Raw genomic sequence first — 26091 nt, forward strand, 5'->3', positions numbered from 1 at the left:
GAAAGCATTTTTTCATGAGGTACTCCTCATACATTCGCTGGTGTACTTGACCATGCAAATCAATAGCTCTTTACAGAGCACACACCGTGAGCAGTAAGAAAACAGACTGTTTTCTTCAATCCAGCACATCCTTGCAACCGCAGCTTCATTTCACTATTTTTTCCCAATTACAGAATTATTCTGTTCACCAATTTTGCCTCCTTGGCATAAACTCATCTACAGATTTATAGAAATAGTATGCATTTAACACAGCAGATATTTTATTTGTTCTTGAACTTTTCCACAGAAAATGAAGATAAAAATCCTCCCCCAAGATTTCTTCGGTTATATAATTAAACATATCTGATTTTCAACCTAAGTTTCTTGACCTATCTCCTCAAAGATGTTTTTCATTGTTCCTCTTCTTGTTTCCACAGCAACCTTTCCATGACTCCTATTAAGTTTTTCCCTGTTTTCTTCTAATTCTATAAGGAAATAGTGCTTTTGGGTTTTTATGGTTTGGTTTTTTGGGGTTTTCTTAACAAACGAAGAGATATTTTTATATATGTGTCTTTTAAAACAAAACAAGGATTCTAGGACAATAGTCAGCTCCATCTCTCTTGCAGTACTTAGATGCTTCTGCAAGATTTCTTTTAAATCAGCAGTACTGTTGTCAGTCTCTCACTTCGCCAGGTTCCACAACACCACAAGCTTATTGCAGTCCAAGGTGGGGAAGAAATCTTCTCTAGACCCTGTTTAAATACTTCATGTGCGAGCATCAGTCAACAGTATTGAAGCAAGGCAGCTGCTCCATTTAAAATTTTGAATAAATGCTAAATAGAGCTAATATCAGTCTCCAGTGATTAATACAACCCAGTTCACATCTAGGGAGAAACACTGAGGCATTGTAATTGAAAACTTTGATGGTGAACCATATAAAGACTGCCCACTCACATCCAGGTTGTAGGAGTGTCCTGGTTTCAGCTGGGATAGAGTTAATTTTCTTCTTAGTAGCTGGTATAGTGCTGTGTTTTGGATTTAGTATGAGAATAATGTTGATAACACACTGATGTTTTAGTTGTTGCTAAGTAGTGGTTACACCAGTCAAGGACTTTTCAGCTTCCCATGCTCTGCATGGCGTACAAGAAGCTGGGAGGGGGCACAGCCAGGGGGCCTGACCCACATTGGCCACAGGGCTATTCCGCACCATATGACGTCATGCTCAGTATATAACTGGGGCGAGTTGGCCGGGGGGGAAGGGATTGGTGCTCGGGAACAGGCTGGGCATCAGTCAGGGGGTGGTGAGCAATTGTGTCGTATATCACTTGCTTGGTACATTATTACTGTATTATATTATTATTATTATTATTACTACCACTACTACTATCATTCTATTTTATTTTACTTCAATTATTAAACTGTTCTTATCTCAACCCAGGAGTTGTCTGACTTTCACCCTTCCAATTCTCTCCCCCACCCCACTGGGGGGGAGTGAGTGAGCGGCTGTGTGGTTCATAGTTGCTGGCTGGGGTTAAACCACGACAAGGAGATACTATTTTAAAGGAAAAAAAGAGACTAAAGCGATGAGCTAGGTCCCTTTGTGCTGTTATTGCCATCCATTTCTCCCCTTTCCTTGTTTTTGCTTCCAGTATATTTTATAAAATGCACTAGAAATGACTTTATATATACATGCATATATGCTTAGACGTCTGTATGCTGTAACTGCCAGAAGCGCATCAAAATAATGGAATCTCTCATTTAAAATAGAATGGAAAAACTGTATCACGTTCTGTGCAACTGCTTCCAGAAGACATGAAAACAGACCTTTCCCCCACCTGAGATTCCTACTGGTCAAAGAGAAGAAGTCTGTTTAGGAGCTGTTGTAGTTTATAAGCTAATGCACAGGGGCAAGGTTATATGCTTTTCTTTAAGCAAAGCACAAGTGAAGTTGAGACGTGCAATATTTTCTGGGGCCAACACATAACAAACAAAATTTCAGTTAGACTTTATTGCAAAAGCTATTAGATTTAAAAGTAATGTTCCAGTTCATATAAATGAATATTAAAGATAGGCAGTTTGCGTCCCAATTGTTTCTGCACATTGTTTATACTTAATTGTCTTCAATTCCGGTAATAGATTTTGAGTGGGGAAAGGGACCGTTCCTAACACTCTGCATTTTACACACCGTGACTACTGGCTTTCAAAACTCAGCTGAGTAGGAAAACGCATCTGAAGAGATTAAGTTCTAGTTCCAGCCCAGACCTTTGTTAATAATAGTTTTTCTTTCTCTCCTCCACCAAAAGCAAATGCAACGTTCAATGTCTCTTTCTAATTTATTGGAAAACATACACCTGAACCTTTTCAAAAAGATTCTCTTTATGGCCTGTTTTTTTCTGAACAGGTTGTTAATGGGACCTGTTTTGAGTTTTCCTACTGGGTCTGTGATACCTCAAAGTAAAGTAACTTTTCAGTTTCCAGACCTCCTCATGTTTTATGCTGCTTGCATCAAGGGGTACATTTGCTAGAGCAGCTGTTCCTTCCATATTCAATGGATTTCAAGCTTTTAAAATAGTTACCTGTAAAATCAGAACAAACCTTAAGGTACAACAGCCAAAGGACTATTAATTTCACCAGCTTGGAATATAAAAATGCTTATCTTAAAAAAACATCCTCCTACGCTATATGGAACAGAAGTATCGCTGAATGACAACTTCTCTTGAAAAGATTTTTCTTTTCAAATGCACCAATGTATCTAAGCACTTTTCTACTGAGGCCTGACCTTTTAGGAAAGGTACCAATTTTAATAAAAAACTTTCACTGACAAAGATTCCTCAGCTCCAAATTGAGTTTTCAGTTCAAACCAGATAAAAAATTTGGCTGCACCCATTCAGAGCACACGTTGAGTCTCCACTATGTAACTGGACCAGGGAAGCGAGAGCTATACCTTACGCCAGGTGTGATGGGGACTTGACTGGAACAGAGCTTTAGTTTTCTGCAGGACGGGCTCATGCTTCCAGGTGGAGGTTTAATCAGCTCTGGCTTTCTGGCTCACAGCAAACCACACATTTTTTTCCTGTGGTCCTTAGGAAGTTTCTCTCTTTAGCACCTCTGAGGTCTGGCTGGGTCTGCTCCCTGCTCACCTCAGCACCTTCTCAGTTTCTCTGCACGAGCTGCAAATTCTCAGAAGGCTGCTACAGGTCCTTCCTTCCTGAACCTCTTCTGCCTGCCACTCAGTGAACACTGAAAGCTTCCCTCCCTTAGCAGGGACTGCATCCTAAAACTTCTCTAGGGGCAGCCCAGTATTTGCACGAAGGAAAAGAGGAATATGAGGTTCTATGCAATTTTAAGCACTGGAGCATGTAAGAAGAACTGTGACACCACCTAGCAAAGCAAAGGAAATAAAATCTGGCAGCATATCCTACGCAATGTCTATTACACACCTACTAGAGACACACTGACCCAAGCACAAAAGATGAAAGTACTACAATATGCCAAATCAGCTTTACATCAGCAGATTTAGACTGGCTACAATGCTCCTGAATAGAACAAATGCAGAACTGGCTATTCAGCAAGGGATTACTAGTTTGTCAAGGAAGTTTCATTCTAGATTTAGTATCTCCTAGAGCTCAGGAGTTGTCCAAGATCTTAAGTTTTCCTCTTTAATGCCACAATCGGTGTTTTGGATCACTGTCTGATCTTCAAAGTCACGGAGAGTTTGTGGGGCTGGGATTTTTGTTTAGCAAGATCTACAAGTCAAAATACCTGTGCAACGTTTCAAAATTTTACAGAAATTATGGGTGGAAGAAAAGTTACTTGTCTGATACTGTAGATATTTTCTTCACCTTCATAATAGTAATACCTGTTTAAACACCTTTCATTCTAACTTTAAAACCTATCTGCTCTTGAAAATGGAATTACAATACCTCATCTGAGCACTGAATAATTCTTATGAAAGCTAAAGCCTTGTCCATCAAAAATAAGGTACACTTAGACATTTTAGGTTGAATTGCTTGGTAACGTCTTTTTCTGTATAAGTCAATTTTACAGAATTCTCTTGACTGAATTTGTATTGCTGCTTTCTTCAGCCCCTAGACTATACTAGAGACATGCAAGCAACTTCTTTTAACTGTAAATTGCAAACTTTGGGATTAACTGTAAAAAATATAACTTCCATCAGGAGAGGAAAGCAGATACACAGGCTGCTAAAGGCAAATCAGGTGCTGAACTCTAACACAATTATTTCCTTACAAGCTATCAATTTATTCTGAGAAAAATAGTAAATAGGTGCTAATTAATATCTACTTATTGTAGCCCTGTTTAGCCTTCAGCTAAGAATGTGTGACTAGAGGGGCTTTGACCTCTGCTGCTCTCCCCGCAGAGGTTGGATCTGAGACTCCACCTCGACCCCATGAAGCTTTTAGCATGCCTGCAGGCATTCTTCAACTCAACACTTGCACGTACATTCTTTTTTATTCTACACTTTTTATTGTATTTAGTTACCATGTTATGGCAGGCCCTTAGCTATCCAAGATACACACATTGAAAAATTATAACTAGATCCAATTCACTGGACTTCTTCAAGGAATTTTTTTGTATAGGTTTTGGTGTGGTCTTCCTCTCATGTCAATGCTATTTGCTTCAAACCATTTCCTGGGAAGTCCTTGTTTCCCAGGTTTACTTAAAGTAGTTTTCACAGTATTATAAGAAACTTGGCCATAAACTTTGCAGTCCATTTATTATTTGCAGTCCTCAGTGCCTGAGGAGCTGAGTCTACAAAAGGCTGAGTAAGAAGAGGTTTTTCTCCAGCTCCACTAGGGTCAGTAGTTTTTTAACTGTGTTCTTTCAGTGCCTTTTAGAAAATGTTCCAGAAAAAGGCAGGCCAATTTTGCCTCTAAATTATTAGCAACTTACTGAGGGGCCAGCATAGATCTGCTGCAGCCCATTTAGGACTAGAAGACATTTTTGAAAGACATTATGCTCAGGAGGTGACACTATAAAGCAGACCACAGGAAGTTACATGTGCAAAAATATGCATTCACCTCACCTGGAGACTGAATACAAATCGCTGTACATTGTCAACTATCTGCTTCTTTAATTACCGCATTTACACAAACAGCTGATGCTCATCGATTCCAACTTAAAAAGTCACTTTGTGAACATATAAATTTTCAGAGTAAGTCCAATTCTTACCCTCAACTGCACTGTTTAGGCTAGTTTAAGCAAAACTTACCTGCTTTCTACGTTGTTTCCAAGATTACTCAATTGTCTGTATGCAGGGAACTTCTGCAAGTCTTACGTAAGGCATGTCTATCGTATAGCTTAAGAGTTTAGTCTTACTTTAACATCAGATCTAGAAATAAGCTTAAGGCTAAGTAAATGAGTCTTAAAACTGTTATTGTTCTGGTTTCCTAAAGATGTAGCAATTAATCATATGGGAAGTCATTGGAAATCCACAAGAGGGGAAAAAGAATGACTAGACACTGGATTTAACTTCTTTTGATTCCATTGTAATAGTCTCAGATAAAATTTTTACCTACGATCAAAACAAGAATTTTGGTGCAAGGTTTCTAAAGGCTTCCTTGAAAGAATGTTCTCGGATGAAAAAAGAAAAAACACATTTTGAGGTTCTCTATTTTCTTGTGTTTATACAAATCCAAAAATAGGCATTCAGATCAAAGTAGCATTTGAACTCGGACTTAAATAAGCTGCAAAAGCTTTTCATAAGCAAGGGCCAAAACTCAAAAGTGTCAATCATTTTTGCAGTATTATGATAATTTTGGGAGTTGAAATGCAATAATAATCTCTTACACTACAGAAAAATATTTTCAATATAGCTATGAGATTAAAATGTAAAAATATGGGGATAAATTTGGCTCTTGACTATACACGTGCAGCCTTTCTAAAGACTGCACAGATGCAAATCAGCCGAATTTTACCTTTGATCTCATTTTTCAGATAAGATTTCTGCCATATTTTGAAATATGAAAAGTAATGATAGAATTCATGTGACGCACTCTGCATTCAACACAAATGCAGTTAAAAGTGAGAAACAAAATCAATGACTTAGATGATCAAAGACTGTATACATTGATCCTGTAACTTTTGTGTCAGCACAAACAATTACAACCATAAATCCAGCTCTATTATGGATGTGTTTCCTGTTAAAGTATATGCTCTGTGCGCACAAATACACAGAATTAAATTCCTCACCAGCCCTACTCATTCTGCTGTAGTTGCACATCTGGTTACGCCAGTGGTGAATTTGGTTTTTTGGTCCATTATTTTTCAGAATCTTGTCAGAGGGAGAATTTTTGCTTTTAAAGAAGTTGGATCCTTCAGTTGGCTTTTCTTTGTCCCAGTCCCTCCAGAGTCCCATATAAGAGCAGCAAGAATGCTTCATCCAGCAGCACTTGCTGGGATTACATGCTGGCCTTGCAAATTTTGATGACCTTTCTGAGAAGGTAGTGGAGAGACAGCTGCTACTCCAAGGACATGGGAATAACCTCAGAAAATGCCATAACAGTGATAGGTAAGCTCAAACAACTGCAAAGGTATATCTGAGTGTGGCACCCTATCCAGGATAATACAACTTCTTCTAATACTAATGTTTTCTTTCTTGAGTGCATTCCCACAGTGATCCCATGAAGTGGCTGATTGGAGCTGTCTCACAGAAAAATAGGAAATATAGAAGATGGGTGTTTGCCTCATTGAATTGGACACCTGGACAACCTACAAGCACAGCGGGGTGATGAACAGTGAACATATCTCGGTTTAGTTGCCTTACAGATGGTATTGGTCAGTAGAAATAACTACTTGCCATGCCAGCACAATGGCAGCAGCATTAGCCCACCACTCTTTAAATGACACTGGGAAATTACAGCTGGATTGATGTCAGCAGCAAATCACCAAACTGATGCTGATGAGTCCAAGGTGCAGCTATCCATACAACCTTTTCTGAGGCCTTCAGAGATTCACAGAAGGAAAAGAGGCCAGGGCAAGCAGTAGGTACCCTCAACTTCCCTACTGACCTTGAAACAGCAGCCACCAGCAAAGCACTGCTCAGCCCTCTGCAGGAGCACACATCTGCATGGGTGATGGGAGCATTGACATCGGGGGTCCCCATTTCAGGGGTGCTTGTTCTACAGCAGGATTTCATCTCCAGCTCCACCTGATGGAGGTGAGCTAACAAGTTGTGGGGTCCCTCTTAAGGTAAGCTGAAGAACTCACATCTCACATGGAGCAACTACGGATAGGAACCGAACAAATAACAGGAGCATGCAGCTTCAGCAAAGACTCTCAAAAGGTTTCACATTGCCTAGGGTTGTAAAAGCCACAAGTTAGTCCTGAAAACAATACCGTAACTAGCAGTTAGAAACCGATTGTTCACAGACAACAGCTGCTTCTGGGACCTTAATAGCTAATTTGTTACACCACACCTTTTAGGAGCACAATTAAAAAGTTATGTCAACTTACAATGAAAAGTGTATTTCAGTATTTGCCAGCTTTATTTGTCTTTTCAAAATATTCTTCTTATTACAACAATTCTGATGTCACCTCAGGAGATTTCTGATTCATTTCCCATCTTATTTAGCATTTGCACTTTGGTGGAACCTAAAAGTCATAGTCAGGATTGGGCCCCGTTCCATGAAACACCACATGTGCTAATCCTTTTCTAAAGCTAGCTGTTACTCAGTCTCTGTGGGAGACAGCCCTTGGCAAGCTTTTCAAGGACAAAGTACTTCCAACACAGAATTAGAACTGTAACATTGATATTTCTTTTCTACATTGTAAGAATTACATGTTATAATTGTATACTATGCATAAATTCAATATGCATTCAGTCTTCATAAAACAGTTTCTCTTTTTTTTTTTTTTTGCATTGATTAAGGATTTATGCTATGAACCAATTCTGAACAGGTTCAGCTGAGACCAGTGTAAACATCTGTGCCTGTTGAATTTGCCTGTCATCAAACAGACAGACAATTAAAGTCGGCAATAATTTATGGGAGACAATACCTCAGCACAGGTGTAATGTGAATAGGGCAAGAACTTCTTTCCAACTGAATAAAAATACTGAAGAATTACTGTAACCGCTGCTCAGTATGAGCAGTAAAAGGGCAGCAGTTGTGCAGGAACAATACGGAGGACTCTGTCACACAGAGGGGCACAATAAAGAAATCATGGGCAGTCTTCACTTTGCATTTCCAAGCACATCTTGTTTACCAAGGAACATCCTGGACTTTGCTCTTCCTGAATTATCTCATTGTTAGTCACAACTCAGGAGAAAACATCAAAACGTCACACTGAGTGATACAAAGCCAAATTGAATTTTTAGTATGAGGATAAATAGCATCATCCGCTAAGGAGAAAGTTCAGCAAAGAAGAATCACAGTCACCAAGGCCCACAGTCAGAGCATGCCAATGAAGACAGCTGTTGTACCATGGCACAAATATTGCTCGATTTGACCAAAATACATACGTAAAGAGGTAGATCTGGTGAGTCATAACTCAGACACCATTAAGAAAATATATTTCAATTGTTACTTTTGTTGCACAATAAAAATCCCTCCTGGATGCCAGGATCTTAGTTATTTGGCTTAGAGCTTCTGATGCAACTTTGAATGTTCCAAGTGAACCTAAGTTTACATTACCACAAATGTTCTTACAAATAGAAACATCTTTAATATTGGTATAAAAACCTACTCAAGAACTCTTAGGTTTCCCAGAGAAGCTAGTCTCTTTACTATTGATTGCAAAAGAAAAAAAAAAAGTAGGACACATCCTCAATAAAATCTTCCATGAGTTTGTATAATTTCTTAGTGCGACAGATTTGCAAAGAAAAAGTATTATGAAACTAAGTAAGCGTCCATAAACTTCTGTCTGCTAAACTGTTGTGCTGTCATAAGGTTTAGTCATGCCACTTGAAATTCTTCATTCTCCTTCTTGCTCTTACGTTACATCCCAGAGCCTAAGCTAACATTAACAACTTCCCCACAAAGTCAAAGAAACTGGGAATACATATTTAGCATTAAAAGGATCCAAAGATAACAGAAGCTTTGGCATTTTGAGTAGGCAGAGAAAACTGGTTTAGGCCACTCTTAGAGTGCTTTCAAGTTTCTGCACAAGTCACTTATCTTTTAAGGTCAATGGGTACCTTTGCGATTGTTAATTTGTGTAAGTTATGTACATTCTGCTCCATGTCGTCCATGCTACAAAGCAACTGTGTCACCCCTGGAGAGCTTTATTTCAACAAATATTTGACTGAGCCAGTGGAATGAGTAGCCAAAGGGACAAGAGAGAACAATTTCACATAAATTGTTAACAACAAAGAAGTCATATTCAAGCAGTTGTACCAACTGTTGGTAAATTTTACATGGCTGGAAATTTCAACAAGATCTATAGCCCTTCATTTAAGAGAATGTGCATAACATTTACAGCCTCATGCCCTGTGACCCTTCTCAAATTCATGCCACTAATAATGCCCACCCTGCAATGTGTGTAAAAATATCACATATATGTAAACATACTAAAATATATAGAGGATACATGTCAGCTACATCTACATTTACACGCTGTGATCAAGGCCCCAGAGATCACTATCTGAGGTATACAATGTAGAAAACTAGATTTCTATTCCTGTTTTGGTTTAGTAAAATCTCCTTTCTCCCATCTCATGTATAGGGCTGGATGGCCGCCTGCTGTCTGTCTGCATTCCCATGCCGCTCAGTGCTGCGCTTTGCGTCTTTGCTCTGACTTGTTAGGATTCCCTTTGGTGCTCTGGAGTTTGCAAGCTCCAGCAATAGCCTTGGGAAACACTTACTAGCATCTGAAAATACCTCCCTTTTGGGAAGGAGTTTTCAGCTTCGTCAGAGAGGAATCCCTCCCGCTAGCAGGTGTTCCTGATGGAGCCCAGCAAGCATACAATTTTTTCTGGCTGCGAACTGCAATCAAACTGACAATTATGTGTTTGTTCATGTCCTTGATAAAAGCTCATTTAGCCACAACATTAGGCTGACCGCGTTTTTTCCTGCTGCCTTCTTACATATAGTTTTAAGTTACACATTAAGACTTCCCGCCCTCCCAACAAAATACATGCAGCAACCAGGTTTCAGAGCTCCTGGGAAGTTTGATACATTTGTGAAAATACCAGTTCTCAGAGGTGATGTACTTGTTATCTGCTACACCCAGTGAAGGTATAGGGTCCGGATAAGGTTTTGTAGTGGGAGATGTGATTATTATTCTACACTGCATATATCTGCAGTATAGATATCTTCTGTAGGGGAACCACCTAAGGCACAGAATCAGGCATCACTGCCCTTCAACAGCAGGCAATATTTACCTATCAGCAGGCACGGCGATGGCAGCACATGTGCATTGACAAGACTGCTGCTTGTATCTGACTATGCAGCCTTCCCAGAGACAGCAGCTAACCCTGAACAAGGCACAGCTCCAGCACACTTGCCACAGGCTTCTCCCACATGCTGGCCCTGTCAGATGCAGCACGACTCCCTGCCAGAACTGGCCAGGAAAGACGTTGTCCCTGTGCATTTTTGAACAAACACATTATTATTAGAAGGAGTGTTACTGGGACATTTGGCAGTCCTCTACGAGTTTCCACACCTCATTTGTTATGGGAGCGCCAGCCTGTTTGTAGCGAAGCCTCCCAAGAGAAAATTGGCAATATTCGGTGTCATGTGGGATTGAACTCCCGTACTTACTCTTCTGGGCTGCTGCTACCATCTCTTCCTTTCTCCTTCATTTTCCCCATGCTTCTGAAGCACCTACGCCTTCCCTCCTGGGACTCGTCGTCTTTCCCCTGCTTCTGAGCTGTCTCTGTTGTTTCTTACTGAATAATGAGAACCTGCAATCATCTCCTCTTTCTTTCTGCCCTCCTGCCATCCTTCATTTTGCTGTCATTTAAAACTTTAGAGGAGGAAGCACTCAAATGACTCTCTGCCAGTGCCACATAAAATTTATTCAGTGTAGGCAGAAAAAGTGCATAAAGTACACTGTAAAGACACACAGGGTAAAAATCATTCTTAGGATGCTAAACCATTATTAAAGCAAAGCAGGTGTTTCTTGCAGATCCTTTACCATTGGGATCTTACAGTGACAGTAAGTAAAGAGTTCAGAAAAAGAAGTATTATAAAACCTTGCTATGGTTGCGTTAAATGCTAGACTTGAAAGGAAATAAATTTAAGAAAGTACGTAAGAAAAAAATACATCAAGTTCCAGAGCTCATATGCAAACATCACTCAGCACTAAGGGTTATATTGTTCAAATCTCTAGGTTCACTATTCTTGCTGCCTCTCTTGCTATACTAGCAAATCATCAGTAATCATTAGCAAATTATGGAACTTTATGGCTGGAGAAAAAACAAGAGACATGAAGGACAGTTGTCTCCCCAGTGAGTCCTATATATTTACACTACTCCTTGAACATGGTTGAGCACTAACAGAATACAGGCAGCGCTCTTTTTAGGGAACCTCTGCCAAAACACCATGAAAAAGCCTTAAACTCATGCTACTTGCAACAGATCCTCTAAAATGAACCAGAATCAAAACATTTCCTCCAAGACTTAACAAAGCTCATATGCCATGAAGGGACACTCAAAAAAAAGTCATGAAACAGTGCCATCTCGCGAGTTACATCCAACGTAAATATTACAGCAGATCCCCAAGCCTCCGCTCCATCATCCCCACTCAAATGGGAGCATCACGGCACTATAGTTATTCACTATATATTATAGTAATTCATCAGTTAGCACTCTACCCTGTCCTATCTACTCAGAAAGTCATGGTAAATATAATTTCTAGTCCTCGGTGGCCACCAAAAAAACCTTTCACTTTTTGTTTATGAACTGGCTTTAAACAATACAGAAGTTTCATTTTCATAAATAAGTTTTACTGTCATTTTTACTCAGTTGAAGTCAAGCAATCCACAGGCTGTATGATAATTATGTAGAAGTAGGGGGTTAAAAACTACAGTTCAGGGTAAAGACACTGCAGGTGTGCAGTTTAATGAGTTCTTAATTGAGTAGTGGGAGAGCATAAAAAGGAAGTGCAGAGGGTGATTACAGGGCTCTTTCAGTGAAGGGAGCAGTGCAAGCACTGAACTCTATAATCAAGAATAAAGAAAAACGAGTTCACCTTTAATTTTCTCTGTACTACAGCCTTTGTTATTCATGCTCAGAATGCAAGATTAGAATTTGTACCATCAAGTTAACTGACAAGATTAACCTTTTTTGAGATGTACTTGTTTTAAAGCTAAGACTGTGAAAAATGAGGAAGGACATAAAAAATAACTTGGATCTCAAAAATATATTGCCTGCACCCCTGTTTTGCAAATCAGTCAGATTTCTCTCTGGCTTCTCCCTGTTCTCTGCTATTGAATAGACTGCACAGGATAAATCTGCAGAGGACAAAATGGAAGGAGACACCACGTGGAAGGGAAAAGGCAGCTACTTGGATTTACTACACTCTATCCTCAATTCTGCTTCTCCTCTTTCCAAGAAACAAACACCACAAAACCCCCAAAACCTCTTCTCTCTGCTCAGGGAAAGCCATCTACAAAGTGACAGTGCAGCAGTGTCACTGCTTAGGTAGGCACTGCAGGAAAACACTCACACCCGACAGTGGGAATGCTCCTGAGAATGCTAAGGAGATGCAAATATGTTAAGGAGACATTATTTTGTATATGCTATGCGTTTTATAAATGCTAAGGAGAAATTGTACAGCGCACTCATCCGCAGCTGGGGACAGTTGAGGTCTCTTGGACATTCACTTTGCTACCACACATAAATCTGGCAAGTGATCAGAGCAGCTTCAACCTTCAGCTGGGCAGAAGACAATCACTGAAAACCCAGCGCAGTATCACTTAGCAAAACTCTAGACTTTAGTCACTTGGGCCATTGGATTGGGGTATTTTTGAGAAATAAGAGAGAGAAGTAAATTTAGGCGTCTTTCCAAATAGTTCTATGCAGTTCAAGTAATACCTGAAATGTCACATTTTTTTTCTTCAAATGTAATATTTAGAACTATTAAATCCATGAGAGAGCACAATCTGCCTTGACCTCTGAGGAAAAAAAGAAATTTTTATATATAAAGACTTCTTCACTCTCATCTCAGTTTTATGAGAAAATTCTTATATTTGTATAGCTAAGGCAAGCTCTTGTAAACGTTTTGTATACTACATTGGCTTTTTTTAATCTAAGCCTTTTTCAAGTTCTTTTACATCAGGTTTTAAGACTTCGAAGTTTGTTGTTGTTGTTTTTCCCCATAAATATACTTTGCATGTTGCTGACAAGGAACAGTTAGCTACCTTTCACAAAGCCACAGCAGGCTTGAATTCACCAAGCTAGTTGCAAAGTTTTTGATCTGTATCACCAGTATTGCGGTCTCTGCCTCCACACCAGTTTCTCCCTCCACACCAGTTTCTGACTCCAGGAGGTGACAGAGGGAAGAGAGATGACAGGACTAGTAACCATTGAGGGCCATTGGAACCATTATCACCTTTTATTCCTATTTCTCTTATAACTTACATTACAGAATATCACCCATTACCTCCTACATCAGGCTTATAATGCTTAATTCAAATATCACTGCAAGAATCCAGTGCATTCATCTCCAAGAACCAGGAAATATAGCTGTTTAATGACATGAGGCCTGATCTAGAGCCCACTTATGTCAAATGGGAGTTTTTCAGCAGACTAATGGTCTTTGCTTAAGGGCCATCAGCTCCAATAAATCAGGAGGCAATTTTAGCTCTAATCAGACAAATCTTGAGAAGTTCATGTAAACACACTCACTGAGTTCCCTTTGGCCATCCCTAAAAATTGGCAGCAGGGATGACCATGCTGTCAGCCCTTTATAGGTGAGTAACTTCTCAGTAGCTGTGTAACATGCAGGCAAGAAAACATGCTAAAACTTAGTGGCACAAAGCATGGTTCTGCAAAGACACTGACACTTACTTAATGCCAGGGAAGATCTGGGCAGTGTAGGTATGCTCACTGGTCCAAATTACCATAATACATCTGACACTCTCCCCTTGGGGCTAGGGTGAACACCTCATCCAAGTGCTGTAATTGAGCTGCTTTACATTATTTCATTGCATACTGAACAGAGATGCAAATAAAGAATTTGCCTAACATAAGCAAGAAGTGTTATGCTGTAGTCATCAAACCATAAGTACTAACTGGAAATCAATAGATTCATTTAGGAAGAGGGGGATTGCTTCTTTCTAACGATTCAGGTTTAGTAGCTTCCAACTGGCCTTGCTTTATCCAAATGCCAAGTCTCTGGTAGCTGTTACTTCTCCTTTGTCCTATGCACACTCAACTTACAGCAGTATTCTACCTACTTGCACAAACCTGCAAGTTCATTTATCTATATCCAAATCGCAAGCATTTAGAGAAAGGTTTTACTCTTATGTTGGAGAAGAACATGGTGCAGGAGTCTTTCCATGTTATCTACAAGCAAATAAGCACATTTGTCCAAGAGGTCCCCATTTGCATCAGAACTTTACCAGCTTCTGAAATTACCTCCAGTTTGTGCACATCAGTACATTTTTTAATTGAAGGTCTGGTTCTTTAATCTATTATCTATCATCATTAGTGATTATTTTACATGAAGCAACATGTTTTCTTTTAAAATAATTTGCTGATACTAAAATCTACAAGTCGTGGCATTAAATGGAAATGTTAAGCTGTGTATTTAAAAGCTCTCTGAAGGGTAAGAAACCTTCACTCAAAGAGGATCTTGTCACCCATATCAGGATTACATTTAAACAGTACAGATCAATGGAAGCTCATGAAATTACCATGATGAAAAAAAATTGATGATTTGATAAACAGCTCTCTGAGGAAGTATTTGCTTTACGTTATATTTACGTGTTCTACCCAAAATGCAATTATAAACTCAGTTCCACTTGGTTTTGGACCTTGCAAATGCAAGTACTCCTCAAACCACACACTCCACATACTCATTGAACATTTATCCACATTAGTAATTACCACAATGTTTAAAGCCAAGATAGATTTAAATCTTTCCATTGTACAATTTTGCCAGCCCCCACCACTTTAATGGTTACTTTGAAGATCCAGTACTCACACATCATCTTTCCATTAAGCAACAGGCATTTCTCGTAGCTTTGTGATCAAATTTTGTATAGCTAAGCTTTTAGGATCATCCACATTCCATTATATTTTTTAATTGCAGATACAACAGTAATAGAAAATTCCCTACCTATTTTTTGGGAGAGCTGCGCTACTTCATATATATAGTGTATGTTCTTTAAAGAGAACGTTCAGTGGGATAAGTAAAATCTCGATAAGAAACACTATGCAGTCTTTTACAGAACAAGAAAACTAAAGGTGAAATCACATGATCCTTGTAAGGAAGACCAAGCTGTTCCTCAGAAGTGAACTTACCACCTTTCTAGGAAAAATCTTTTATAGATCTCAATGTTACAAAAATCTATCATATTCACCCCAAACAGTAAACCTAACAAATTCAAACACTTTCTAAACTGAAGAGGGTTTATTTCTTCTTCTTGGGCAGGCAAATAAAACTATATGGCTTTCACACCTTGCTGTTTGCGTTCATTTTACCCAGATGTATACTCTTATTAAATAAGACAAACACTAGAACAGTCAGCTCGCAGATCAGTGAAATTATTATAATAAAAACCAACCAGATAAATGCAAGAAAAGACAACTTTCAGGAGGTAAAGGAAATGCCTGACAGTGTTTCATGTTAATTATGCTTACTGTTTTTTTCTTGATATTTCCCAAGTGTTTCAACTTCAGCTCGAGCAAGTGAATTCTCATGTCCTGGCAATATTGCTGCAACTACCTGCCAAAATCACCAGCAGATGAGATTTCTAAGGTTCTGCCTCCAAAAAGTTATTTTCTTAAGTGAACTTTGCTTCTTCATTTCCTATCTCATCTCTGAAGCTTTATTAAACAAGATCTAAAAAACTAATACTGTACATGGTCTCTTTGAAGTATGGGTTTATATTTCATTATTAAATCAATACGAAGATTAAAATGAGGAGGCTGAAAGTTTTTTGTTTTTCTTACATCCAATTAATAGATTGTAAACTCCAGGCTCATGGAGTTCTGGTCTGAAAGAAAAAAAAAATAGATCTGCTATATATAGTTTATGGAACATTGGTAAAATTCATCCTGTCCTTCCTTCCAGCTAATTAAACACCCTCAACCTGTATATCTCCAAACTCAGTACTTTCTGCCAACTTTTCAAATCACTAATGCATTAAGTTGATTCCAAAATGCATTGTTGACAATTGTTAAAAATTATGTTAAGCTGGGAATTTGCAACATTTAAAAACTTCAAATGAGACACATTCAGAGAAAAGAGAGAGTGAAATAACAACAGTTTTAGTATTTTAAAGTGATAAATAGCCTAAGTCCAAGGAAGGTTTAGAGGAATAAAGAACAACTTGCTGTGAAGATAATTACAGGTAACTGGCCAAGGTTTTACATGGACCAGCTGGTTTCCATCCAGATTAGACATTTGGGATCCACATTGATGACTAAAAGAAACAAGCTGCCATAAGGTGACCTGTTATTACAGTTACTACACACACAAACAAAACCAAACCCAAACAAGCAACAAAGCAGAGAGATGCACCCTTAAACATAAACCACTGCTTAACAAAAGAGAGCCATACCAACGCTGAACCAAACTAATGTCCAAGTAAAATCTAGAAGTTAGTCTAACTGCAAGTTTGCCCTCAAAACCAATTAAACCATTGGCATTAACAGAACAAAATCACTGATCTACTGAATTTACAAGAATGAATCTGTAGAAATTGCAGTGTATTTAGTTATAAATCCCAATTTAAAAAATTCAACAAATTTAATCTACAACAGCGAGGTATTTGGAAAATGAGTTATTACCTAATGAATAAATCACAACCTTTGAGTCAAATGTGGCTTACACATTCTCATCATAGACTGGTGAATGAGCCTTTCTTTCTAAGTGCAGGAAAACACAGTATGCAGTAAATCCACCCAGAGTAGCAGAAGTGTTTGATATATGCCCGTTATGTATACAAATACATCTCCTACTGTACTTCAAAACACATATTAATGCTTCTCTTCTACAAGATTGTATTTAGGGCTTTCTAAACCTGATTAGGCACTTTCTCTCCAGCAGCTGCTTCATATGCACATACACGGACAGGAATACATATCTATACCTGCTAATACAGACCAAGAAGGACTTGGCTCTTCCTCAGCTAACAGCACAGGAGGGGACAGGCAGGGGCTGGTGGTCTCGACCCTTCTCAGTGCTCCAGCACCCAGCTCTGTTGAGCAGGTAATGGGCACCGGCTGCCACCTCAGACCCAGCAGATCCCAGGAGCTGGGGGGAAAGTAGGGAAAAGCTACTTCCCAGTGGTTCCTTGGTGCCATGACCACCTTGGCATGGCGAAGCTCATTGGGCGGTACTAGAATTCGACTTGAGCCAGAGTGAGCGAGCTCATCCTTAGCAAGTGTTGGCTTGGAAAAAGCTACCTGAACTTTAAAATTAAGAAACCATCAGAAGTTCAGCATTTTGTAAAGCTCAGAGGGTATAAGCTTGCAGCCTCTTCAGTATATCAGAAAGTTGAAATCATGCGATTCCTTCTGAAGATCCTGGTATAACTTTGTCTCGGTGAAAGATCATGAAATGACATTATGTCTTCTGTTTATGGAAAGTTTCAGCCAAAATCCCATTACAATAACTGACTGAGAAAGAACTAGCACTAGCCAGCCACTGAATATCCATCCATCAGAAAAAATGAAGAAAACCCCACAAAACCAATCACCTTATAATGACATACCAGCACAGCCTCTACAAAAAGACAAACTATATTTATACTTAGGAACTGAGTTGTAAATCAAATCTTTCTCTCTGACAAGATGAAATTTTCAAGAATAAGTTATTTTAAAATTTCTCTAGATGTAGCATATTGAAGAAATAAAAATCATAAGCAGAATTTAAGGTCTCTCTTCTTATACATGCTATCTTTCTTTCTCTGCATCAGGTGGTGTAACTTTGATGCTAAGAAAAAAATTTCTACATAATACATCATGTTTTAGATAGCATCTTTTTATTTTTGTCCTAGGATATTATCATTGTCTATTTCATTACATCACATCAGTGGAGTTTCTATGTGGCAAAGCCTGATGTGGAACACCATTTATCACATAAAAAATAGAAATAAAGCCCCTTACATGTAACTTAAGATTAATACCAGTAAAGTTATATCATCAGTTTATTATCTCACTATGTATAGACATATGGGGGGAGGACGAGAGAGAGAGAGAGATCTATAGACATACAAAAGAGACAAATTTCTCTCCTTCCAACCCTACAATAGACTATATAGTAGTTGTGCAGAAAGTAACTTCTTAAAGTAAATGTGAACTAATGTCCTTTAGCTTATTTTAATTATGGCACATCTTGAAAAACCAACCTGTACCACAGAGATTCCCATGGACATTTTATATTCAAAAGAGATGATCAATGGGAATATTATTACTCAACTAGCCAATGCAACAATGACTCCAGTTGCCCATGTCTCACATTTCCATAAGTCAAACTAATTCAACTGGGTAAATCTATTAAAAAATAAAATCAGCTAGTGCTGATTTTTCCATATGAACTCTACTTTATAAAAAGGCCACTTTACATGTAGTTTTGTGCAGTTACAAAACAATTTTTCAATTTATTTTATTCAGGCACATTAATTAATTTTAGCCTTAGATAGTGCTGTCACTTAAAATTTTGTATCACTGGGGTATTTTCAGTATCACATTCACATGAGAAAAATTGACAAAACCCACAAAAACATTAGAATGATAAAGGTTGTCAGGGTAACAAATTATGCACACAGGCAAAAGGGTAAAATATAATTATACAGATGGCAAAATAAAAGAAGGTAATTTACAACTGATGCAGAAAATTACTGGCACAATAAGCATATCCCATAAATCAGTTAGTTAACAACCTAATTTATAACTTTCTGAAAAACTGCAAAGATCAAATAGAGACCTAGAAAGGAATTTAAGTGCCTCGTGTCTTTTCTTTCAGTAATGCACCTACTAAGGACAACATTAATAGATCAGCAGCACATTAAATAATTGATGCCACATTATTACCCCCCTCTCCTCTGCACTAATCAGCAATTACTTCTTTGTGATGATTGACTCTTTTCAACAGAGAAAATAGGGAAGTTTTTGCAGTACAGAAATGGCAGAAGCTCATAGGTCTGAGATTATCAGCTGGAAAACCTATTCATTTTTAAAAACATCAACAAACACTACTCAGGCCAGAATGAGAGGCATTTCAGTGCATTCTTACAAGTCCATTGGAAAGCACAATAGGAGCTGAGACCTGTCTTCTCCCCACAAACCAAAAGGCACATTTGAGTATGCTTTTTTTGAAAAGCTACACAAAATTAACTATGGAGGATACACATATCCCTTTTATTTTTAATAATTATATACTTTGGGGGATAAAAATAAGACAAAAAACATGGGTAGCTCAGAAGGAATGAACCAGGTCATGGTGGTTTCTGGGCCCCTAAGTTTTCAAATTACTCCAGCACAACATAAAAATAAACCATCTCTCCAAGTCTGATTTAATGAGGACTCAGTCACAGGTCTAAATGTTTTTCTGTATTAAAGGGGAAAGGGAAAAGACAAGGATGATTTTTGTGAATAAAGTCACACAACAAGGTGTGACACGTATTTGAGAAGGAGGAGGAGTAAAGGTACTAAACTAAAGAACAAATGCAAGAACAAATGGCACACATGTCAAAGAGACTACATGACAGCAACATGTTCAGGAAAGATTTTAAGATTTCAAGAAAGAAGTGATCATCTGTGTGGCATACTGATAATACGAAACAGCAGGTAGGCATAATGCAGCAGTAGCTTGCTTAGGCAAAAGCCATCCTCCTGTTGGTACAGCCAGGGACTTCGGCATCCACTGATGTGACTAGGAGGTAAAGCTGTAGCATTTGCTGTAAGCAGGGAAGTAGCAGCCTCAAGAGTCTGTATTAAGGTTTCAGAAACAGTCTTGGCAGAAATGAATAATAGGTAACTGCAAGGTCATCTCATTTGCGACATTAAGTCATTAGACTGATTATGTGTCCATCTGCTCTGCGTTGCAAATTGGCCTTCTGTGTTCATTAGCAATCACAAACCTGGATGTATTATGACACAGGCTAGGTAATCCATGTACAAACAGTCATGAGCACAGACCTGAGAGCATTACAGCTACTCAACGTCATAAACGCTAATGACTTTGAATCATACAATTAGCCTACTGGAAGTAAGCACCTTTAGAGCAAATGGAGTACAAGACCTACACCCAGAAAAAAGGATTTTCACTGTAAATATGCACAAAACCAAAGGGACTTTAATCTACCAAAACAGAGAGGGCTGTCAGTAAAGAGAGAGCTCAGTGTAGTAACTATTCATCACCACCGCCACCATAGCATTACTTCCCACTTCCCCAGTGGATTTCATTAAAGATAGAGGTACCAGTCATTTGGCTTCTCTTCTCCTTCTTTCGCCAGGTCTTAACTGCACTTTTCTCTGTGCAGCAAAATGTAGCAATACAAAGGGATTGCAAAGCACACTCTTACCCTGCCCTGGTACAGGATCCTCTAACAGGAGCTTCTCTGCCGCAGAGCCTACTCTCACCTCCCAAACCATGCTCTGCTGAACTCCAGTCAGCTTCACCTTTGTTTATGCAGATACAAAAGTGCTGTGCTATGTTGGCATCAGGTCAGGGAGCCAAATCCATTCCTGATATCATTACAGGGATGAATTTGGTGCAGGTGCTTGAGATTAAAATAAATACGATGTTCAAGTAGCTAGAACTCTTCTGCATGTTGAGGAAAGCGAAGCCCCCCCAACAGCCATTTTATGGTTTGTACATTATGATAGCTAATAGTTAAATTATTTACAGAGTGAGCACTTTACTGTTACAGTATTTTTGTTAGCAATGTATTCATGTCAAGGGAAGCAAAAATAGTATAGTCCTAATGGATACATTTCTATTCATACATTCTACGTTTTTCTCATTCAACCCTAAGGCTATCATTATATATGGTAACGAAGGAAATTAAAATGATTCCTGTTGCCTCTCTTCTTTATTAATCTTTAATGATTTTTAATTTGAATGCTTTAATCCATCCTTTCATAAAAAGGATAAAGCAGAAACTCTTAAAAAGGCTTTTGCCCTTCTTTTTTCCCCAGTCATCCCTTTATACAACAAATTTCAAAAAAACATGTAGGAATTTTGTTTCTGGTACATACTTTCCTATTTTATCAGTATTCAGAGAAGCAACTAAGGGCATGAACCTGCACCCATCACCAGCACAAGAAGTGATTCAATAGAGCACATATGCATGTTTCTCTATAAGCAAATAATTATGCTTCTTGTTCAACAAAGCATTTAAGCAAAAACTGTTTACTGTAAGCTGTGCTCGCTGCCATCAGTAATCTTTTTGTTATTTAAATGAGACTAATAAAGGTAGAAAACATGATGCCTAAGAGCGGTTTATAAGGAGAACCCAAGCTTGAGGAGCTTTTCTTTGCAATAAGCAAAAAGGGGAGGTAAACATTAAGTTTGAAAGTCCATCATCTGCAGCCAGCTTGGGAGAGGGCAGAAGAGCTTGGGAGCTAAACCCAGGCTGAATTAACCCTTCAACCCAGAAATCGCTGCCTACTGAGGTCACTGCTGGGCACCAGAAGCAAAGCCTTCCACAGTCTCTCTAGACATCTGCTCTCTCAATTCTTAAAAATGAAACACCTGCAATCCGCCAGCCCTATGTACCCAGGCCCATCACCGCTGTCCCCTCACACACTAGTCTTTGGAGTCGGCACAAGCATCTCCCTTGGTTACTTCAGACCCAGCTGGAAAAAAAACAAACAACTGAAAAAATAAACCACTCCCCACCACCCCAGCTTAGGAGCTGAGGTACTTCTGAACATTTCATCAGTCTTCATTAAATACAAAGCCCTGAAACCTTCCTAGTACAGCCCGGGAGTGAACTCAAGTTAGAGTGGCGTATACACCCCAAATTACTTGTTCTCCTGGAAGGAGTGATATTTGGGTGATGCACACAGAACATCAGAGCATAACAACCATTAGGTATTTCTAGCGTGTCATGTACACTGCACTTCCTAGTGACACTTGGCACAACACACTTATCCAGTCTTTTGGAAATTTTTTTTTTTGTATATTTCAAAAATTTTGCATCAAGGCAAAATTCTGGAATGATCCTCATTCAGCCACAAATGAGCAAACTGCCCTTTGCCTGGATACAGGAGCCATGAAGTGTGAGGGCAGGTCTTTCTGAGTCCAAATCAGAGGGGGCAGAGGGAGGACACTCCATCTTCCAACTTCAAAGGAGGAGGTACCCATAACAGAAGCTGTTTTTAACACGCAGATCAACTGCCTCCAACAAATCTCTGTCAGGACATTTATTTCCAAAAATTCAGATGTTCTGATTCATCCTTCTTTCCCACAAGAACTGTTCTATTATGTATAAACACCCACATATTTGTTTATACACATATCTTCTGCAGAGAAAGAGGGAAGTAGCCTGGAGGCTGGGTCTCTTTTCTGAAATAGAGGAAAGCAGATTCAAGTTCGCACTCTAAGAAACAGCAGGATTTTGACCCACTGATGTCTTACCTCCCCACAGCTCACTCTGCACACTGGACTGCTGGCTATTCCGGTGTTGGTTAGGGTCACTCTCTTTGAACAGAACAGCTAGGAAAAGCTTCAAGTTCAATTAACTAGCTTTCATTTCACATATTTATCTTGAATGAAAAAAATACCATTAAAAAACACTGACCCAATTATTTCATACATAAAAGAAGCCTTTGTAGCAGGTGTAATATTCCTAAGACGTGGTTAATGAGAAATATACATCAGAGCTTAACTGAAGTGAGTCTTTGATGTTGTTAGCTTACCTGTTGTGACACTGAAGAAAAAGATCACAAGGGAGAGAGTGAGCATACATTGTATCTCTACTGGGGGCTGTTAGAATTGGATAAGCCACGGTCTCCTGGGCTGTTATACTTCAGCTCATGCCAAAGCTCTCTGAATGCCCCCCCACAACCCCCCCCACAACCCCACAGCGGGACACCTACAACCCACAGAGTCAGGTTCCCCCAGCATTGCCCACCAAGGACCTAGCTTCAGTTGACTATGGGGAGCTTTGATTTCAGTAGGTTTACTTCAGCACAAACCCTGTCAGGTCACACAGTCCTTAAGATAAACTAAACAACATCCACAGCTGAGGTGGAAAAAAAAAATATATTAAAAAAAAATGGTGTCTGAAAAATATAAAGTAGGTTTTTATTTTTTCCAGCACACTGAACTCAACTGAACCAAGAAGATGTAAATAAATTTCTAACAAATGTAACTTATTCACAAGAGTTGCTTTGATTAGACAGTCTTTAAAAATGCATAGTGACAGAGGGGGGCTGTGCGTGAATGCCATTTGATTAGGATAAGCACAGCACTAAGAACATCTCAGTTAAGCAGAGATCCAAGGAAAGCTCCTTCTCTGCAAAAAGCAGAGGAAACTTCTTTTGCCCTGGGCTCTCCAACTTGCTTAAACTTCATTTTCCCTCCTCACATCTTTCTATTGCTTGACTGGCACAGTGAGAGTTCTCCCTCCCATTTCGATTTATTGTAGCCACAGGAATGGAAGCAACTATAAATTCACATGTCTTTGTGGATATAGCAGTAACCACAGCAGGAACCTCATCTCCACAATAAAACCTTTCCAAACCCAAAATATAAAATGGCCACACAACTCACATGCAACATCCTGGTAATGAGAGAAAGAGAAAAATGACTGAAAATTGTAACAGACAAGAAATTGTACATCCTTTTTTTTTTCATCTTGATGTATTCAATGTATACCTGTTTCAAAAGGTTATAAAAAACCCTCCAAAACACAGTTTCACATTGCTTTATCAGAATAACTATTTTTCAAATGCAAAAGCATCTGAAAGGCTAAAAGGGTTTTCTTGTTACTGGCTTAAGTGATTTTCATACTTGAGTACATTACTACTGTTTAATGAGGGAATAAATGCACTTTACTGATTGAATATCTAATTCCCTGTGTGACAGCAAGTAAAAATGAAGCAAGCTGCCAGCCCCCAGGAGACCTGGTAGGGCTGCCATGCTCCGAGACAATTCTTGAACATTCCCTGTAAATCACCAACATTTCTGTCATGCCTTTATACATCCACTGCAAAAGATTGAAATCTGTGCATTATACCTATTTGTACTTGAACTTGGCTTAAATTTAGGGGGGGGGGGGGTTGTACTTGCTAAAAACATGAACAGAATGTGTTTGAACCTTATTAACACCCACAGGAGAGTTGAGATTTAAATTTTAAAAAAACAACAAAAATTGTTGGGGGTGGGGAGGAAAGAGGCAGGAAGGGGAGAAAGAGGACAAAGAAAAGAAATGAGCTTCACGCTCCAGGACACGGTGAAAAACTTGCTATCGAAGTGTCTCTGCAACACCCACAACTCCCTTGCCAAAACCCAGTTTAGGAGCTCTACACAGAACTGTCCCTCTAACATTGTACTGGGGCATCGCAGACAGTGCTGTCCAACAAAAAGGGCTTGTAAAATGTGTGTTTTAATTTTGCATTGCAACAGGAATGTGCTTTGATCTGTTTTCCAATGCACTCAAATGATTCTTGCACAGAGATCTCTTTCCTGTGGTGCAACATAAGAAACGGCTGTTCGAAACAGAATAGCAGAATTAAAATCTCCCTTTATGTACAGGGTTTCCAGCAGTTTTGCAAGCTTCCAACACAGTTCAAGCACAGTCTAGACACCATTGCTCTGCAGAAGCAGGGAATGCCTATACTGGTTTAAGCTTTGATCCTCCTGCTGAATTTGATGACAACAGAGTTGACTACTGCCTGACTGCTTTTATGGATACATGTGAACTCCATTGGTTTGTTCAACTTAAGCAACAAGAGAGATTTCCAAATGCACCTGGCTGATGGAGGCCAAGGCACCACAGTGTTTTCACTGGAAAAGACTAGGCTTTTACCTCGTAGCCCCACAAGAAACAGGGCTTTAACAGTTTCCAGCCTTTGCTAGACCCAAGCCTGAAATCACATCCCTGGTGATACTTGGTAACAGATGCATTCGGAGACTGTATGAGTAATGGGAGACAAGGGACAACCTGCTCTCCACACCAGCTACAGATGAGATTTGTTTAAGACTGAAAGCATGAAATTTTAATGCCTCTTTCATAAAAACTAGCAGCTTTTTGATGCAGGTTATCACCTGTTTCAAAAGAACATAAAAGTGCAAAGCAAAACACTTTACGGATGACCAGGATCAAGCTTATACACGTAACACTAGTTTGGTCCTCTAACACAGGTCATTTCTGATACAGTCTTGACAGACACAGTTGTGCCATCATGATTTTCATGAAAATCTACTTCATCCTTTACATAGGTTAAACTGGATTCAACTAATGAGCATCTAGTCAATTTTCCATTTGATTTTGTTTATTAATTCTATACAATTTAAATCCTGCTCTAGAAGCCTTAGCTTCTTCTGGATGCTTTTCACAGTAGGACTTAAGACAATCATCCAACATAATTTTTGTGGAAAGTACTCCTTAATGCAACTACTCTTCACCAGCTTCGATACAAAGTCATCTGCCTTAATTCGTGGCTGTTTAACCTGAAGGCTGTTTAATTTGTCCTAGTTGACTTTGTAATGAAGCAGAAAAGATCACTGCATGATCCATTCTGCTAGGATGAGATGACACAGCTTTCAGTATACGGAAAATAAGACACTGATAAGGAAATGAGGGAAAGCAAGGCAGTATCTTAAGTACGGCAGCTGTTCCTAAACTGGACAAATATATTCCATGCCAATTGGACTCAAGCTTTCTATTCCAATTGGTCCTCAATTTTATTCTGCCTTCACAGCAGCAGTCTCAAGAATGGGGATAATCTGGGGCACCTACGATCATTCGCCCAATCTCTCCCCAGAGTACCCATCAATAAAAACTTTATATTTTTAAAGTAAACAT

This window comes from Nipponia nippon, unplaced genomic scaffold, assembly GCF_047370975.1.
Source record: "Nipponia nippon isolate SJK-2023a ecotype South Korea unplaced genomic scaffold, ASM4737097v1 scaffold_3, whole genome shotgun sequence".
Classification (NCBI taxonomy): Eukaryota; Metazoa; Chordata; class Aves; order Pelecaniformes; family Threskiornithidae; genus Nipponia; species Nipponia nippon.